The sequence below is a fragment of the Xiphophorus couchianus genome, chromosome 23, assembly GCF_001444195.1.
Source record: "Xiphophorus couchianus chromosome 23, X_couchianus-1.0, whole genome shotgun sequence".
Taxonomy (NCBI): Eukaryota; Metazoa; Chordata; class Actinopteri; order Cyprinodontiformes; family Poeciliidae; genus Xiphophorus; species Xiphophorus couchianus.
Window position 1 is genome coordinate 24,494,431 of NC_040250.1, and position 13,397 is coordinate 24,507,827.

A 13,397-nucleotide genomic window follows, 5' to 3' on the forward strand; every position below is an offset into this window, starting at 1 on the left:
ACAAAGTGCCATTCTACAGCACAGTGAAAAAACATTCAGTTGTTATAAAAATGCTGTCATCAAATATGATTTAAAAGAAAATTGACTTTGTAATTTAAAGCCCTGAAATCGGGCCTCTGTAAAAGGGAGGGGAGGCTAAAAAAATTTAATTCACGTCTAAAAACTAATAAATACATTCAGAAACACAAAAACAAATTACATTTGTAGTTTAAATATGTTTTAGTTAGTCTCATAAACCCACGATATGGTTCCAGTTAGGTATAATTTTCACAAATTAATTGCCGTTTTTATTTAATTCAGTGAACAAAAACTATTTTCTCAATTTCAGTTTTTATTTTTTATTAGTGTTAGTTAACTATAAAGACCTTTTGTGCTTTGTTCCTTTAATGAAATCGCCTGGAAAGTGCGCATAAAGCGCACTCGCCTAAAAACCACATTAGCATAGCTTTTAGCTCATGAGAAACGGAAATTAAAGGCCTATTAAAGTTTCACCTAATTTTAGAGAAATGCAGACGTTGAGCTGCACAGAGTAAACATATTAAAAACAACAATAACAAATCAAAGTTCCTCCATTGGTTTGGGTAAGACAGTGTGAGTTCCTCTTTGCTTCCTGGATGCTTTGCAGCTCCCCGCTGGCCACGTTTGGGATCCCGGGCATGACGCCTGGTACCGCCGCGGTTCCCCCCTCCCTCCCTCCGTCTCCCCGCTGCCCACAGTGTTGGAAGATTTAATGGCTCATGTGCCACGGCATCCAGCCTTCACCGGCCCCAGCTGCCTCAGCCTGACCGGCGGGTAACGAGGGACGAGGACGAGAGGAGAGGAAGATCTCTGCCAAGTCGCTGCCTCCCGCTCTCACCACAAGTGTGTTGTGAATTATCTCCTCCCTCCTCTTCCCTCTCCTCTCCTAAGCCTCCAGTTATCCCTTTGCTACTCACCCTCTTCCCATTAAACACATATAGATCTTCATCTGTCCACAAAGCTTCCGGAAGGCCAGCTGTAAATCCAGGGCTCGACGCCACACCCATCTCACTTGTTTAGAGAGCTAATTCTTTTGGATGAAAATCGCTTTTTCCTTTCGGTCTCCCTCCCTTCTCTGGTTGCCAGTAACTGTGCGGTGAATGTTGTGGTAAAAGGAAACAAAAACAGCCGTAATTGATAATGGGAGTCAGCCTCGGCATGTGGGGATGTCTCTCTCTCTCTGTGTGTGTGTTTTTTCCTCCGGGAAGCTCGAGCCAATCCGGGGCCGGTGATTGACCAAGATCCACCAGGGGATCCACTGGGGGTATCCACTGGGGGGATCCACCGGGGGGATCCACTGGTGGGGTGGGAACTGTTTTCACCTAGAAAGGATGGACAGGTTTTCAAAACTACTCCGAGGAGTGTTTGGTGTACTTTACCAGTACCAATTTAAAGGGACAGTTCAAACTTTTAAAGTGAGGTTTAGCTAGCTTTAGCTAGGATTAGCTAGGTTTAGCTAGATTTAGCTAGGTTTAGCTAGATTTAGCTAGGTTTAGCTAGCTTTAGCTAGGATTAGCTAGGTTTAGCTAGGTTTAGCTAGATTTAGCTAGGTTTAGCTAGATTTAGCTAGGTTTAGCTAGGTTTAGCTAGCTAAAAGGATCTAAGTACCTGCAGTTGATAACTTTCTCTGCTTCTTCTTTTAGTACAATGCAAAAACACAACATTTGGTTTCTAGTTCAAATATCTTGATACATTCGAAATAAGACAAAACTAACTTGCAAGTAATTTCTTTTAGCACTTGCTTTAAAGTCGGTAATTCCTCAATATTGACGAAAAAGTCCTAGTTCCACGTTTAGATCGTTTCACTTATAACGTGGGGAAAATGTCTTGTTATTAGTGAAATAATCTACCAGTGGAACTAGAACCTTTTCATCAATATTGAGGACTTATTTAATTAACAAAACTCCTAACTTGCTGAAAAGTTAGAGTGACATCAGAGTCTCAAAATGTCTGAAATAACAACAGGAAAATGTCCCTTCATTTAACTTGTACAGACATTTCAACTAAATAACAATGATAATATATAAAAGCTTGTCAGTGCAAGAAAGCTAAAATGTTTAACACTATTTTATCAGTTTGTGTTTACATGTTATATTCTCAGGACATTTTGTACAGTGGAAGAATTTCGGCGGCGCACAGCCTCCAACCTCAACTTCCTGTGTAAATAATCTTTGCTTCATGTGTGTTTTGCCATGGGAACATGATCGCGCTGTAGTTTAAAAGGTTTATTAAATATTGTTTGCATAAAGCCCCGTCTTGTTTTTGAAGTAGCAGTTGTTTTAAGGTGGTTAAAGTCTTTTATTTTTTTTCTTAGCCATTAGCTTCAGCTTCCTGGAAAAATCTGGATTCGTACTAAACAGAGATGCCAAACGAGACGATGTTGTTCGCTTGTATTAAAACTTCCCTTCAGAAACTCTTAGCCGTCCATGTAAACGTGCGTCTCGCTGAGACTTGAAATGCGCTGTTTACTCCGTTCAGAGCTGCCAACACGTACGGCTGGAGGAAATGATAATTGTTCGTAGGAAATTGATTGTTTTGCGTGAAAACTTTCAGTCAGGCTTGTCTGGATCGGTTTTTGTCACACTGGAAGTAATCACTGTGAGCAGATTTTTTCAGAAAAAAAAACCCCAAAACAAAACAAAAAAGTCAGAGCTGGACTACAGCGAAGGGCGATTATTTTTAGATTGACTTTTTTTTGATAAATGAGGGGTTTCAAGTATCTGAATGTGGATGAGGCCAAGAAGACTGAAAATATGGAAGAAGAGGAAAAAAATGGTTTGGGGGCGAGGGGGTTGGTGAAAAATATTTCTGGCAGAGTCACAAAAGCTTTTACAACAACATGTGAAAAATCAGCAGTTCTTAACAGTTAGCTTGTCATTTTTATTTGCCTCTTCAGACGGTGGCAGCGGTCGCCTTTCAGGCCGTGCCAGCTCAGATTGGCTGCTGGCTGGAAGGCGCAGGCCTGGCCCCGGTTAGCGTTCTTATTATCATCACCACACACTGCAATTCACATGCCAATCACGGCCCAGAGCGGCGCGGGGCCGAGCGGGGGGCGCAGGGGGGGCGAGGGGGCCGCCTGCTGGGACGATGTGGTGGGCGGGGTGGGGAGCGTACACGCTGAACGCTTCCAGCAGGCCTTAATCGGACCTTTCACTCCCACGTCTTCTCAGAACGAGCCCGGTTATTGAGCGAGGGGGCGGAGGGGGGATGATTGGCTCCACAGAGCCGGCTCGAAGTGCAAGCAGGAGTTCTGCGGCGGACGGGGCGGCTGCAACAATAGGCGTGACCTCTGAGGAAGGTCAAACCGTCAGCTTGGCTGGTGTGGCCTGGCTTGAGTTAGCTGGGGCGGACAGGACAGGACAGGACAGGAGCAGAGAGGAAGTCGCGTTAATGCAGCAGGAATTCTGTGATTTGAAGCCAAAAGTCACAAAGATGAAAAAAAGCGAGTCTTAACTATAGAACAGTATGGAGTATGAATAGTTCAGGCAGCGGGGTTTAAAGACGGAGACCGTGTTTCCCCGCGGAAGCTGCGGCTTCGTTTTGTTTTTGTTTTGGTCCAGAGAAACTCTCCGACCTTGTGTGGGGCAGTGTTGAAGCAGTAAGCTAACTGTGACTTTGCCCTCAATTTAGAAATGTTCAAGGTGATAAAAACAATCAAATCTGCTGTGTAAAAGTACTGCTCTATGTTTTGTGCACAAATACCAATGCTAACATAAGGTGCGTCTCCATTGCAAATCTCTGTCGATATTCTGCTCATGTCAAAAAGACTAATTTTCGCAATTACGGCGTTTACGTTACGCTTAGTTTACAAAATTAAATAGAAATCACCTGTGAACAAGCTTGTTCACGTAATAAGTCATTCAAAACACGGATGTAAACAGCTACATGAGATATATTCATAGCTAGCAATCATCGGGAAACATTGGCGTCTTATTCCGGCGTTGGAGTGACAAGCCCCTTGTACTTGGAGCAGTTACGTATGGGGCGTTTTGGAGAGTCGGCCATTTTACAAAAGAGCTGTGGATGTTATGTTATGGATCTTTTCATGAACTGTGTGGTGCTGTGAGATCTCTGGTGTAGCCAGCAGCACATTATCCAGAAAAAGAAAACAAACCATCATCCTCCTAGCACTTCCTGTCGTCTTCTTTGTCGTTTTCTCCAGCAGTAACGTCCGGCTGCTGATCACGTGACTCCTGTGTTATGAAAACAGTTTTGCGAAATGCATCTATTTCGGCACAGCCCAAAAACCTCTCATCTTTTTATTAAAAACTTTTTCTTTTTTTTAATTGACATGTTTCCTTTAAGCACATTTATTTTCATGAATTCAATTTGAAGTTTATCCTGATTTTTTTTCCCAGAAGAAAGAAATGTCGCGCAGCAGATGACGCACAGTCAACCGACAATATTTCTTCTGGTTGTTTTCTGTTCCTCGCTGAGGATAATTCTCTGAATGATTGGCCGCCATGTTCCAACGCGGTCCCCTCTCCGCTGATCGCTCGCACTTCGCTGATGTTAAACTCAGACTGCGTTTCGCCGCCACCGAGAGCTGACGCGGGTAAGGAGAACGGCTGTGGCGACGGAGCACACAGCTGAACCGATGCTGGAGCGGTTTTAAAGAGACGCGTTTGCATTTCTTGGAAGGACGTTCAGCCGCAGTCCAAATGAGAGTTTGTGGTCTGACTGGAGGACTGCAGTCCAGGAGGACCCGACCAATTTCAAGGAGGTGGAGTTGTTTTGTCTTGAGGACGGGATAGAAATCTCAGCGACGTGACGTGCCAAACCTTTAAAGACTTACCCAAAAAGACTTACAGCTGTAGTTGCTGTTAAAGGAACTTGACAACGTATTCACTAACTTTGACTCGGTGAGGATGCGTGCATTCGCTAACAAAATCAAAATCTAAAGAAAAAAAAAAAACAAGATTTTTTTTTAAAATATATCTCCACTATACAAAGGGTGATTTAAATGCAGTAAAATAATCAAATCAGCCAGTGAGGTTAATATTGTTAAAATGTTCTGGACAAAGAGATGGATAACACACTGATGTCACAATTCAAAAGTTCAGTCCCAATGAATATTATCTGGGAAATGCAAAGATACAAAGACAAAAAACAATCATATTTGCTGTCAGATTTCCATGCAAACAACATACTTTTTCACTCTTAACACCTCAATATGCTTCGATCTGATCCAGAGGCAAACGTTATACAAGTACCACCTCAATATAAAGTAAGGCTTCCAAGTATCTCTAATCTTCCAAATTGATTAGTGCTAAACCTTTGAAATAAAAAATTCCCATTTTCAAGGTTTTTCACCATCCTCAATCTCAAAATCCAATATGGCTGCTGTGCATTTAAACTATTGCAGTAGTTTAATCAATAAACTATTTGCTGTCATTTCTCATGTTACACATGGCCTCTACTTTTGAATTTGTTTGATTACAGTTTGGATTCATATAGCGTAGAGAAATGCATTTTTTACTAGCTTATGTTGCTAATGCTAATCACTGAGTACAACTACTGGTTTTTGTACTTGCATGTTCAAACTGGTTTTATTAGTTCTAAACCCAAGTTATGATTTGAGTAGTAAAAATAAGTGCAGCATCATGAAACATGAGCAATTTGTATTTTAATTTAGCAGCTATTCAAATAATTTCCACCACAGTTCCACTTCTGGTAGTAGTTGTTTGAAGAGAAGTGAGTTTGACCAATCTATCTGTTGTTGTTTTGGTTGATTTGCTCTATTACAGACACATCAGTGCTTAAATTTGTCCTGTTAAACTAACTGAATACAGTTTACTTGGATTAACTTTCTGAAACAGTTTATTGAAGTTGGATCAGCTATTCTCTTTCGTAAGTGCAAAAGAGGGCAAGCGATATAAAATTGGGTTGAATAGGAGTTGGAAAAAAATGGCGGTAGAAATATAAAATTTCGGGCCTAAACAAATACATTTACATTTACACTCGTGTGACCGGAAATGTAGTAAAGCTGCAGTGCGTAAAAACGCAAAGGAAAATAGCCCCTTTAGCTTGTTATGCTACTTTGGAGACTTTAGCGATGAAGCGCAGCTTCAGTACCGGTTTAATGGATGCCATCATCACCGACCCACGACTTCTGCAGACATGAACGTTCACATCTGAGGTTATGATGTAGGACCAAAACAAACTGACTGATTCTGGCTCAACATCCTTTCAGTCAAATTCTCAATATCCTCATATATTTATTTATTTATTTATTTAATTTTTTTCCTTTTCTGATTTCATCCCCGGAGAGTTTTCTGCATCTGCAAGACTCTGTAATTTAAAGGCTGCCGAAACGGGAACTCAGCATGCTATTTCAATCAAAAAACCCGATTCCTGACCCATCACTGTGCCTGCCAAAGCATGGTGTAACACACACACACCCACACACACACCCACACACACACACATACACACACACACACAGAGAGCGAGAGAGAGAGAGAGAGAACAGGCCTGCCAATGTGCGGTTAGCTTTCACGAAGCCTTAATGCCTTGTGGTTAGAGCCCTATCAGGGCCATGAGAAATGATTTATTAGTGGCTCCTGCCTGTATTTATAGAAAACGCTCCTGCGTCAGTGTTAATAAAGAGATCCATTCTCAGCCTGGAAACGCAGCACCTCTTTCAGGGATTACTGTCACGGCTAAACAATAGCTCTTCCTCTGCGGAGAGCCGTGCAGCTTCGCCTGTTCGGCTGACATTGTGTTTTAAAAATGTGAGCTCTTTTCTGTCGCGCTGTGTGGGGGGAAACAATCCGTCTGTGATTCTAAGCGCGGCCTCATTCATTACAGACCCAAATTTATCTCGGGTTGACTTTCCCATTATTGTTGCAGCTACGGGGAGAGACTTTCCCGCCTCCTCCTTTTCGGGCCGATTTTATGGAAGGAGGAGCAGTAATGAGAGGCCCGACTCCTCATCTTTTATCTGTCGAAACGTCAAAATGAGCTCAAGAGTGTGTGTGGCGACGATGTGGATGAAACGGAGAGACGTGGAGACACACAGAGGAGAGCTCTGGCGGTGAAATGTGTCTCGCGTGACATCATTCCTGTCTCCTTCTGGTTCCAATCAGGCCCATCCTTCCCAGATAATGACACCTGATGGATTAATGACTGATAGAAACTGTGTGTGTGTGTGCTTGTGTGTTTGTTTGTAATACCTTGTGGGGACCATTTTGATGACACTACGTTGTGGGGACACAGTGCTCCTTGTGGGACCGAAACCTGGTCACAAGGGGAAACGCTGTTTTTGGGTCAGGGGTCAGATTTAGGACTAAGTTGTGTGGAGGTGTGTGCGTGTGTGTGTGTGTGTGAGGGGGTGTGTGGGCCTGTGTGTGGGGGTGTGTGCGTGCGGGCGTGTGTGTGTGTTTGGTAAGGGATGGTGGGGGTTCACAGAAAGCTCGTAATCAGACAGCTCTCAAATTAGCGCTGCATAACTACATCCTGACCGGGGCTTATGGACTCCTGAGATGCTGGAAAGTTCTTCCAGACAATCAGGCCCAGTCAGGCGCACACAAACACTGGCACTTTCATCACTGGCACATCGATGCCTCGGCTTTCTCATACGCCATGGTGACCTTTGACACGAGGAGAAGGAAGGGGAGGTAAAAAGTGAAGTCAGTTCGACTCATTTCTTTCCCTGTAAAGCTGCGAACGTCCTCCTCTACTGTCTCTACTGCACTGTAAACAAAAGGGTTGGTTTGGTATAAAATACTTGACATCAAAAAAGTTTGAACTTTGCATGCTTAAAATCCAACAGCATTGAAAACAAATGTTAGCAACAAATCATTCCTAAACGTTTTGATGAGAACTGACCTGAAGATGTTGGTTCACCGCGTTGCAGTGTCCAGCAGAAAACATTAAGGTGGATATGTTCGTATGGATTGAAATATAAAGGAATATATCAACTTAGTAAAAGTTGATATATTTTTGCTAAAATGCTAGGTTCTTTTTTTTAAGCAAGAATTTTGGTTTTTATCAAATGTTGTCCCTGTTCAGCAAAAGTTATAGTCAACGTTAGAAAAAAACGTCTTGTTAAAATTATCACTATGTCCTGACAGATAACAGATAGATAATCTGTGAAATAAATCAAACTGCTTTGTAATCTCCCTGCGGTCCTACTGACATCTGCAGAAATACACAGCTTCGTCAAAGACAACCAATCAGAGCCAAGAGGACAGTCTTAGAGCCATCAATCATTCTCATGTAGGCGCTGCTCTTTGCTAAGCTACAGCTGGTTCACAACATAGCCTGCCAAGAATGCTAACACTAGTTAGCATAGCCACCGATGACGGCAGACAAACAGTATTCCTGTAATGTTAAGTTGTTTCTCCGCCATTAGCACATTGAGCAGTACATGAGCTTGATTGACAGCATTAAGACCCACCTCCTGGCTCTGATTGGTTGGTTTGGACAGGGAGCAGTGCCTTTCTTCACACAGCAATAGTAGCACTGGGAGAAGGTGGGGAAACTTGATTTTTATTTTTTTCACAGCTTGTCTATCTCATACTATGACAGTCTTCACAAATGTGAAACAATTATATATATTTTTTATTTCATATTTTTACATATTAATACTGTAGCTTTTGGTGAGTCACTAGTAGTGGTGGATTTATTCTAACATTCACAACAATTCTCTTTTTGTCACAGGACAAGATGAGCAAAGAGATTTTAACATTGAGTTAGAATTGACCAAATTTGACTGAGTCGGAACATTTTTTAAGCCTGGCTTGAATTATGAATCACTGTTTTCAATAGGATTCATTGTGAGATCAAAACGTCCAACTTCAGCTTTCCCAGTCACCAATATGGCTGCTGCAGCACTCAGTTCTTGTCACACCAGATCCAGGTGGAAGTCAGCTGATCTCCTAACCTCTGCAGCTGATCAAATCACACCAGGAGGCATCTTAGAGTCCTGCTGGGACCATCATCACATGGAGTCCAAATCTGTCATCACTGTTAACGGTTGGATGTGAGGATCGTTTCTCACAGAGGAATAGAAAACCTGAAAACAGAGACGGCTCAAGAGAAAAAGCTGCAGCTCAGTTTGTAGCCCTCTGGTGGCTGTATGCGTGCGCGCTCGCGCTTCTCCCCGTTAGCCTGACAGAGGCGACGTCACTGAATCTGGAAGTGATTGGACCGGGCTGTGATGCTATTGGCCACCGGTCAATGGAAGGTAAATACATGTGTCTGTACGTGTGCGCTTCACTGCTACAAAGTCAACATGACTGCAGAGCGCTGGAGCGGTATCACGATGAGATCACTTCCCTGAAGTTCAACCCAGAGGAACATAATAGACGTTCGCCCGTTTCCATCCCTCCGTTCTCTTCTTTTCTGGTCTTTCATCTGTTTTGATTCCTTCAGTTTTCTTCATTTTTTTTTCCTTCTCAAATAGTCGGTCTTTTTCAACTCCTTTAAGTCTAATTATGTGGTTTATGTATTTTCATCTTTGCACCTACCTTACACTTTATCTCCCAGACATTTTCTGTTCTCTCTCCTCCCTATTTCCTGGTCTAGTCACTGTTGTAAAATGTTTATTTACTGTATGTATTTTCAGGAAATTATATTTTGGGGATGGTTGCTGGTTTTCTGACAGTGGAAGATGGAAAAACAGGTGAAAAAGAACTGAGCTCTAAAGTCTGGCTGTGCGCTATAAACGTGGGCAGACAGTTCATCGTATGGACATTATGCCTTACTGCCCAGGGCGCCGCAAACTGAGGGCTGCCCTAAACGCTGGGGGAAAAAAACATATCCATGCGATTCTTTTTGCTTATTTGAGTATTTATCCATAGAAGAATAGATATTGGTGTTTGATTCGTTCTGCTAAATTAATCAGAGGCTGCTGTGTAGTTTTTATTGAAGTCTGAAAATCATTTAGCCGTCTGCAGCTCATAATCTAAAATAGTTTGAGATTCACAAAACCTTTTTTACTTTATTTTTGAAAAAACACGGGGAAAAAAAACATTTCATCACATTTTAGCATTAGATAAAGACAAGTGTGAACAAGTCAAAAGTATTCTGAAGAAAACAAGAACTGAAACACAACATCGTCTGTCAAGCGACGATGAAGATGGTGAATTGCAAAATGTGGATGAAATAAATTATTTTATATGTTCATTAATAATTGCCCTTAACATTTATTATATATGTACTCATAGCCAAACCAAATTTATTGCCAAATATAGAATCAGGGAAGGCAGGAAAATGTAACCGAGGTGAAACTCACCGAAGGGTATTTAACAAAACATCAACAAGTGGTATGTTTAAATTTGAACATGCTTGTATATTTTGAGAAAATCCACCGTGAACTAAAATGACTGAATTCAATTCTTGTGAAATTCATTGTTTGTTGTATGAACTTTTCACTTTAATAAAGAACGGATATTTAATATCTGTCAGAACAAAACATCAGCAGGTACAGTAGTTCCTGTTCCTGTTTACATGTAGCTTTAGCGCTGTAAAGCATTGTGGGTAACCTTAGCTAGCAACATGCTAGCCTGAAGGTTCAAAACAATATACTTAACGTCACAGAAGCATTTGGCCTCAGATGTTTATTTCTTTTGAATGCGCAGATGATAACAAAAACTTAGTAATTAACAGTAATAGTATGAATTCATGTATTTGTTACTAGAATAAGCTAATACTGCGTCTGTACACTCAAAAAAAGGACTCACTGATGTAACATAATCTTTTATGTCAACAGGTTCCACATAATTGTATTATATTAATTGAAAGCAAAACAGATATAGTAATCTGACGTAATGACTACGTTTAACTAAGATAAAATGAATGAATTAACCCAACTAATTCAAATCACTTTAGATTGACAAAATAGAAGTTAGTTGAACTAACTTAACTTTTTTGTGTTAGTCTGACAAAGCAAACGCTCTTTCAATGAGCCTATGCTTCATTTGTTCACTAAATATAAACAAATTATGTCACTTTAACAGCTAAAATTTGCTTTCCTCCAACCGATATGTTTTTAATATAACTCAGTTTTTCTTGTTAACTAAATTCAAGTTCACCGTATATTGTAAAGCTGAGGAAGTATCTAAAATAGTAATCACTTTACAAATATTTTCATGTTGTATCATATGTTGAATGAGACTGCTTTTTAATCTAACCATAAAATAGAAACCGTTGTCATTTCTAACCAGTAGATAAACTGTGATTATATATTAAATAAATGAAAACATGCAATGTGTTTTGGAAAACCAACCAGCATTCCTCTAATATCCAAAACCTTCATAAACCTTCATATGTCCTGAGGTACTAAATTGCGGCTATCTCAAAATATAAACCAAGGAAAAGCTGCAGAAATGTAAGCTTGATGTTTTTCCCCCTCCAACATCTCATCAGCTTATAATGATCACATTTCCCAAAGGTGAGCCATACTGTAAAGATGACGAGCCCAACATGGACTGTGCTTTTAAAGAGTGAAGGTACAGCTTTGGAAACTGATACTTCCCCAAGAAAAAAAGAAAAAAAAACTAATTTGTCACCCTGTCTCTGAGCCATGTGTGACTGCTAAAAGAGAGTCTGTGGTGAGGAAAGCAGCCTAGGAGAGAGTGATGACCTCCGGATCTGAAACGAGGCTTTGAAGCGGCTCTCTCTCTCGGACATGTCCGCTCTCGTTTCTCCGTGTTCCTCCTCTGCGCCTTGTCGCTCCGTTTGACCGCTAACTGCGCTGCCGCTCTTGGCACGTGGTGATTGTGGCGGATCCGCGTGAAGACATGTCAGTGACGTAATGAAGCGCAGCTTTTTGAATCGAGTCCATCCTGCGGCCATGCTGTTGTCGTAGCAGTTTTTGGACTTTGTGTGTGTGTGTGTGTGTGTGTGTGTGTGTGTGTTTGGTTTTGGGACAGAATCATTTGTCACCAGCGGTTTCTCATGTCTGGTATTGAAACTGATGACAAATCTCTGAGGTGTTTTTCTTTTTTGCTTATGCGTCCATATTTGTTGGCACTTCAGTGGGTGATGTCATTCTCAGGAGGCTCTTTTCATCGCTTTTTATTAGTCTGCTGTGCCTCTGCAGACATTTGCAGACCGTGGACTTGTGTGTATGTGTAGAAGCCTGGAAGTGTTCGACAAAACCGAATGGGTTTTATTGTGTTTTGAGTGATTTAGCAACACAAAATGGTGCTTAAAGCTGCAGTATGTAATGTTTCTAAAAAAAAAAGAATGTTTCTTTACATATTTGCTAAAATTATCATTATGTTGTGACAATATGATAGACAGTGAAATACAACTAACTGCAGAAATACTCAGTCGAAAAGAACCAGTCGGAGCGTCTTAGCGCTGTCAATCACCCTGCTTGCTCTTTGCTAAACTACAGCTGGTTCAATAGAACATGCTGAGGCTAGTTAGCATAGCCACCGATGACGGCGGATAAACGTTTTTTCTGTAATGGGGAGTTGTTTTTCCACCACTAGCACATTTAGCAGCCCATAGGAGGTTGATTGGCGGTGCTAAGTCCCGCCTCCTGCCTCTGATTGGTTGTTTTTCACCGGAAGCTGTGCATTTTTGCAGGTCGCAATAGTAGCACTGTGAGGAGGTGGAGGAGCTCGAGTCTTTCGCAGATTATCTGCCTCATATCACACTGTCTCAACATGGTGATACTTTTAATAGATGTGAGAGAAAAAAAACATATTTTTGTAAAAGTTACATTCTGCAGCTTTAATTGCGATCTGGAAAAAATGTGAAAACATTTTCATAAGTCCTAAAAAATAATGATCCAGAAAATGAAGTGCGTGTTTGTGTTCAGTCCCTTCCAGTTGGGGAAACTGGTTCTCTAAAATACAATAGAGTGTGTTTAGCCCCGAACAAAACATTTTCATGGGGGTGGCAGCATCATGCTGTGGGCCAATCCTCTACGAAAACCTTAGAAACTCCGAGAACTTGAAATTCACGTTCCAGCTGCCCTAAGGATACACTCTGAATGATTTATTGAAAAGCATTTTCTTTTTTAAGATGGACTAGTCAAAGGCCAGATCTAGAACATTCAATGACGCTCCCCGTCTGATCTGACTGAGCTTGAGTTATTTTTGCAACAGCAACATGGGCAAAAATGTCCATCTTTATTTGTGTAAAGGTGGTTGACAATTACCCCTATAGACCTTGTAGCTAATTGGAGCGAAAGGCGGATCTACAAAGAATTAACTCTGGTGGCTGAATACAAAAACCTCGCCGCATTTTTCTTTAATTACAGCTTACTCTAGAGTTTCATTCTTAACAGCTTTTGAAAACCATGTCTCCTTTTCCTTCCACTTCAAAATGACACGGAACATAAAACCATTTGGGGAAAAAACGCACGGAGAAATGTGCCGTTCACGGGGCGTGACTGCGTTGGTGAGGAACCTTAAATG